Raw genomic sequence first — 7,014 nt, 5'->3', positions numbered from 1 at the left:
TCACACCAACCACACAAGGAAGCCCAAGCGGCCAGACCCAAAATAAAAATAAGAGGAGCGCGGGAAGATAGACGACGGCTCAATTAAATTTATCGTGGGAGCGCTGGGAGGCTCCGTCTCTCTGAAGACTCCAACTCAAAAGTAAAACTAAAATTTAAGGGGAGGGAGCCCACAGAAGAGAGGACAGTTCAGTTAAGTCTGGGCTGGGAACACTTGGAGACTCTACTTCGGCTGTCAGAGTCAGAAATAAAAATTAAAAAACGAGAGGGGGAGGTGTCAGTTTATTTTGTGTGTGAGTGTGTGTGCGTGTGTGTCTGTGTAGCACCTGGAGTGCAGGATTTGCCAGGGAGGGGAAAGTGGCGGCTCCGCCGGCCTTGAGGTGACCAGGCTCAAATCCGGGGTGAGTTTACGCCCTGGGCGACAGGGCAGAGTCCGAGGCCAGACTGCCCGCAGTCGGGAACAATGCTGGGCCCGGGAAAGGGGGGTCTCACACCATCCCCACGGCACCCCCATGCCGTCGGCATCCCAGCCCCCACCCTCCCCCGGCCCACGTCAGGGCAAGAACGCCCGAACCCGGAGTCCCAGAGCGGGCCTCACCCAGCAGTCAGCGTCAGCCCGTCCTTCTCGGGGTCCAGCACCTTCTGGGTGGACTTCTCCGCAACCCTGTGGCTCCTTCCAGGGAACATCCCGCCGCTGCTGGAAACCGCCCGCTGAAAACCGCCGCTGGAAACCGCCCGCTGGCGGGGCAGGGGCAGGGGCGCCTGCGCCTTGCGAATAACCGCATAGGATCCACGTCCCTGCCGCGCGGACCCCTAGCCAACCGCCGGCGGCCGCGTCCGTTGCCTGCGCCGCAGCCGCCGCAGCCGCCGCAGCCGCCGCAGCCGCCGCAGCCGCCGCAGCCGCCGCAGCCGCCGCAGCCGCCGCAGCCGCCGCAGCCGCCGCAGCCGCCGCAGCCGCCGCAGCCGCCGAAGCGAAGGCTCTAGGGAGGAGGGGCGGGGCGGGTATTGTGAAATCCAGGGGCAAAAAGGCGGTGTTCACGCGGAATCCCCGCTGCACTGCGGGAGATGCGAGTCAGCCTTTCGGATGCAGCGCGAGCACAGCCCACTTGGACCTGCCAACGGAGGGCGGGCTCAGAGCTCCTTCTTCCTCCTCCCCTGGCTGTGGGTGGCAAGGCCTCTCGGGAAATGTAATTCTTTAGGGGACGAGGTGCAGGGAACTTACCTTTCCAGAGTCCCCAAGTTGCTGGACAGCACCCGCCTGACCCCTCCAGGAAGAGGCCCAGAGTTCCCAACCCTTCACTCCTTGCTCTGGGCCACCAGCCCATTTTCCTCTAGTGCAATGTGAACCACAAGAACATCTCAGTAAGAAAAAGTCAAGGCTTTAAAATGCAAACTATTGGGGCGCCTGGGTGGCTCAGTGGGTTAAGCCGCTGCTCAGGTCATGATCTCAGGGTCCTGGGATCGAGTCCCGCATTGGGCTCTCTGCTCAGCAGGGAGCCCGCTTCCCTCTCTCTCTCTGCCTGCCTCTCCATCTACTTGTGATTTCTCTCTGTCAAATAAATAAATAAAATCTTTAAAATGCAAACTATTTTTCCTTTTGACTTCTAGGATTCACACAAAGGAGGGAGTCCGAGTCCCTTTGACCAAACTAAAATCAGAGCTCCAGCTTCACACGAACATCAGTGGCTTTGGCAGCAGGAAGAGCATCCCTAGACTGTTCGTGAGGAGTCCAGCCGGTACACTTGGCTCCTAGGATCCAGCTTCACTGGGGTATGAGGTAGTCTTGCCTAGAGGGCTCCTCAGGCTCTTGTCTCTTGCTTTGTAGGAAGTGCACCCACCTTCCCTGTGGTGTGCAAGGTCCCACAGCAATTCAGTAGCAAAACCAGAAATAGAACCTGAGGGACCTGACTCTCAGGCTGGTATGCTTTTGCAGATTAGGTGCCTGAAACCTGGAGCAAAACTTTGAAAAGGAAAATGGCCTGGAGATTTCTTACAAGAGATCTGTAGGATTATTTACTGGCCTCTCGATCCTCTGACACTCCAAATGTGGACAATTGAGCGAGTACTTAAGCTGGCTCTTTAAAATCATGGGCTTTCCGTCCACTTGGAGCACCATTTTTCTCATTCAAGGGAACCTGTACCTTGGGGAGAAACCCAAGAGATGTGACATAGCTTTGTATTCTCATAATTAGCATAATATTTGACCTCCAGAAGCACTTGCTAAAAGTTTATTACAGAAAATGGAATAAGAGCTAGTTCTATCTATGCTATTTTGACAACTCTAAAAATAGAAAGCCTCTAACAACTAGAAGATATGTGTTTGCACGCCTGGATGATAGACATGTCCATATCCGAATCCAAGGAACATGGGATTGTGACTATTTCTTAGAAAAAGGAAATCATCTTCGATGACCTGGGTGGTCCCTAAATCTAATGACTGTCTTCTATAAGAGACAGAAGAGGAGAAGACACAGAGAAGGCCATGTAAAAATGGAGGCAGAGATTGGAGTCATGTAGCCGTAAGCCAAGTGATCCCTGGAGCCACCAGAAGCTAGAAGAAACAAGGAAGGATTCTGTCAGGGGGTTGTCCAGAGGGAGCACCAACACCTTGATTTTAGACATCTGAACATAAGAAATCAGAAAATAAATGTCTGTTATTTTAAGCCACCTCGTTTGTGGTACTTTGTTGTAGCAGCCCTGGAAAATGAATACCACCAGATGCTGGAGACAATCCAGTGTGACTGTCTAGCAAGATCAGAATGACCAATATTGATTATAAGACCTTGAATAAATAAACATTCAAGAATCCATAATTATACTCAAAAGAATGCTTTGTGATGTCCTAGCTGGGTGTTTCCAGTAGAAAACATAGCGTGTACTTTTGATGATTTGGGGCAGAGTTGGGTTTTCGTTTGCTTTTGTTTTTGTTTTTGTTTTTAGCTTATTTATTTGAAAGAGAGAGTGAGAGAAGGGGGAGGGGTGGGTAGAGGGAGAGGGAGAGGGGCAGAGGGAGAAGAAGAAGCAGTCTCCCTGCTCAGCAGGGAGCCCCATCTTGTCCCTAGGCTGATTATCATCCAAGGACCCTGGGATCAGGACTTGAGCTGAAGGCACGTGCTTAATGGACTAAGTCACCCAGGCCCCCCTGGGTGGGCATTTTTTTTAAAAAGAAGAGAATGTGAGAGACCCAGATGGCTAAGACCCTTTCTCAGTAACAAATGGGGAACCTGATCTGAACTGGGTATGTGTTTCACGATTCTTTCTTTATTTTATTTTTTTAAAGATTTATTTATTTATTGGACAGAGAGAAATCACAAGTAGATGGAGAGGCAGGCAGAGAGAGAGGGAAGCAGGCTCCCTGCTGAGCAGAGAGCCCGATGCGGGACTCGATCCCAGGACCCTGAGACCATGACCTGAGCTGAAGGCAGTGGCTTAACCCACTGAGCCACCCAGGCGCCCCGTGTTTCACAATTCTAACCAGGGAAGAGTGCAGGGCTTTAGAGCTTTATAATTCCCCCCATACGTCACATATCAGAAAGGATCATGTTTTCCTGATGACAGAAAATTGAATTCACGTCTTCAGGAAGACAGAGCCCAAGAAACCAGGACTGAGTGAGGGAAATGAGAGACCAAAAGGTCCCAAAGAATGAGAGAAACACTTATCAATTCTTGATGTTGTCTTCAGGAGAATTTCAGATTTTCGTTTTGTTTTGTTTTTGTATCCAATTTACATATATTCAAACCAACACATATTTACTGAACAAGTCCTACCATTAAACTGTGATGACCATAGTTTTCTAATTCCCATTCTTTTCTATTTTGCAGAAAATTGTTGTTTCAAGGGCCATGTGAAAACTGCAACTCCTGCCGTTATTGATGTTAAATACTTATCAAACAATTCTACCATTCCTCATTTTTGGGCTTATACCCAGCACAGGGTCAGGGTCAGCAGTCAACCACTATTTGTGGAATAAACAAAATCATTCATTTCTTCATTAATATCTCCATGAGCATTATTAAGGAATGTTGTTTAGTACAATGTTTTCAATTTAACTAATGTGTTATGAATCCAAATGTTAAAATTTTACCCTCCTTCCCTCAGAAATCTTTCTAAAATATAAAGAGACCTCCCTGTCTTCTTAAAGACCTTATTCACTGTTTATGAAACCACAATCTGCCCCACCCATCCACTGTGATTCCCTTCAACTCCTCTTACAGTGGTGTTGCTACCAGACACAAAGGAGAAATGCCTGGTAGATCTTCCCCATCTAATTTTAACCATTTCTTGACTCCAAATTCAGTCTCTGCTATCAGAGATCATTTGTTTACCTTTTGAACATCCATATTGGAATGTTTCTATATGTTTAGAACTGCCAGTTCTTAGTTTCCAGATAATCTAAAGGTTAAGGTATTTTACTTTCTAGTTGTCTCTCATCAGAGTTTTTCAGTTTGGATGGATTTGGGGTTTCTTCAGGTTGACTAAATTATCCTGTGCCTGAACATCAGTCCTAGTTGTCATGATTATTCTATTAATTTTAATATGTGTGAAAATTCAACTTTTTGATGCAAATTTTCTTATCAGATAAGCTCATCGTGCCTGTCCTCAGAAGTAAGATCTTTTTCTATGCTAGACACACTGTGGATCTTCATTTGGATATTGCCACAGAGAGCCAGCCCCACTGAACTTCTGTGACATAGTCTATTTTTATTGATCTTTGCATTCTTATTTTCTTAACAAGGAAAGCAATGATCTAATTAATTTTTTATATCAACTCTTAGCTAAAATTTTGAATTCATTCAATGTGTATGCTGTGCCCCTGAGAATCCACATCTATCTAAAATTCCTAAGAAAAGAAGGATGCCCCTCCCAAAGAATGAAATGCCAAACTCAACACCTAAGAAACAAGAAACCCAATGTCCTTGTTTTCCAGATGCTATATTACTGTAGACACGAAAAACATGTTTTTCTCCTCCAGGAGGATTTCCAAATAGTCTTTTCTTTCCAAATATCTGTTAAATGAGGAGATTTAATACTTTAAACTTGATTATAAATCATTTTATATGAGAATTTCACTTTAGGACAGACTTGAAAAAGTTTTCAAAAATATGCTAGCCATTTTGATATGTCTGATGGACGCTTGATAACAAAGAAATGCTTTAAGGGGAAAAAAACCTAATCACTTTTATTTTTTTAAAATTAAATTAATTAATTTATTTTCAGAAAAACAGTATCCATTATATTTTCACCACACCCAGTGCTCCATGCAATCCGTGCCCCTAATACCCACCACCTGATACCCCAACCTCCCACACCCCCGCCACTTCAAACCCTTCAGATTGTTTTTCAGAGTCCATAGTCTCTCATGATTCACCTCCCCTTCCAATTTCCCCAACCCCCTTCTCTCTAACTCCCCTTGTCCTCCATGCTTTTTGTTATGCTCCACAAATAAGTGAAACCATATGATAATTGACTCTCTCTGCTTGACTGATTTCACTCAGCATAATCTCTTCCAATCCCATCCATGTTGCTACAAAAGTTGGGTATTCGTCCTTTCTGATGGAGGCATAATACTCCATAGTGTATATGGACCACATCTTCCTTATCCATTCGTCAGTTGAAGGGCATCTTGGTTCTTTCCATAGTTTGGCGACTGTGGCCATTGCTGCTATAAACACTGGGGTACAGATGGCCCTTCTTTTCACGACATCTGTATCTTTGGGGTAAATACCCAGGAGTGCAATGGCAGGGTCATAGGGAAGTTCTATTTTTAATTTCTTGAGGAATCTCCACACTGTTATTCAAAGAGGCTGCACCAACTTGCATTCCCACCAACAGTGGAAGAGGGTTTCCCTTTCTCCACATGCTCTACAACACATGTTGTTTCCTGTTTTGTTAATTTTGGCCATTCTAACTGGTGTAAGGTGATATCTCAACCCCCAAACTACTAGAACTCATACAGCAATTCAGCAACATGGCAGGATACAAAGTCAATGTGCAGAAATCAGTGGCTTTCTCATACACTAACAATGTAAATACAGAAAGGGAAATTAGAGAATCAATTCCATTTACTATAGCACCAAGAACCATAAGATACCTGGGAATAAACCTAACCAAAGAGGTAAAGGATCTGTACTCGAGGAACTACAGAACACTCATGAAAGAAATTGAAGAAGACACAAAAAGATGGAAGACCATTCCATACTCTTGGATCGGAAGAATAAACATTGTTAAAATGTCTATACTGCCTAGAGCAATATATACTTTTAATGCCATTCCGATCAATATTCCACCGGTATTCTTCAAAGAGCTGGGGCAAATAATCCAAATATTTGTATGGAATCAGAAGAGACCCCGAATCGCTAAGGAAATGTTGAATAACAAAAATAAACCTGGGGGCATCATGTTACCTGATTTCAAGCTTTATTACAAAGCTGTGGTCACCAAGACAGCATGGTCCTGGCATAAAAACAGACACATAGACCAGTGGAACAGAGTGGAGAGCCCAGATATGGACCCTCAACTCTATGGTCAATTAATCTTCGACAAAACAGGAAAAAATATACAGTGGAAAAAAGACAGTCTCTTCAATAAATGGTGCTGGGAAAACTGGACAGCTATCAGTAGAAGAATGAAACTCGACCATTCTCTTACACCGTACACAAAGGTAAACTCAAAATGGATAAAAGACCTCAATGTGAGACAGGAATCCATCAGAATCCTAGAGGAGAATATAGGCAGTAATCTCTTCGATATCAGTCACAGCAACTTCTTTCAAGATATGTCTCCAAAGGCAAAGGAAACAAAAGCGAAAATAAACTTTTGGGACTTCATCAAAATCAAAAGCTTCTGCACAGCAAAGGAAACAGTCAAGAAAACAAAGAGGCAACCCACGGAATGGGAGAAGATATTTGCAAATGACAGTACAGACAAAAGGTTGATATCCAGGATCTATAATGAATGCCTCAAACTCAACACACACGACACAGGCAATCATATCAAAAAATGGGCAGAAGATAT

At 44.9% G+C, this 7,014-nt stretch overlaps 1 long non-coding RNA gene across 2 annotated transcripts; it reads left to right on the top strand.

The window, feature by feature from the left end:
• Window positions 1–925: 925 nt before the first annotated feature.
• On the top strand, window positions 926–3,962 carry LOC123391350. 2 transcript variants are annotated; one of them, XR_006605986.1, is made up of 3 exons: window positions 926–1,361; window positions 1,608–1,769; window positions 3,822–3,962. It is a non-coding gene; the product is annotated as an uncharacterized LOC123391350 (long non-coding RNA). The 2 variants fall into 2 exon arrangements; XR_006605985.1 differs by lacking the exon at window positions 3,822–3,962 and adding an exon at window positions 1,933–2,806.
• Window positions 3,963–7,014: the final 3,052 nt, after the last annotated feature.

Source organism: Mustela putorius, unplaced genomic scaffold, assembly GCF_011764305.1.
Source record: "Mustela putorius furo isolate JIRA1106 unplaced genomic scaffold, ASM1176430v1.1 tig00000224_pilon_pilon_pilon, whole genome shotgun sequence".
In the NCBI taxonomy this organism is placed as follows: Eukaryota; Metazoa; Chordata; class Mammalia; order Carnivora; family Mustelidae; genus Mustela; species Mustela putorius.
The sequence above is the reverse complement of the archived record's forward strand: the minus strand, read 5'-3'. Positions and strand labels throughout refer to the sequence as shown.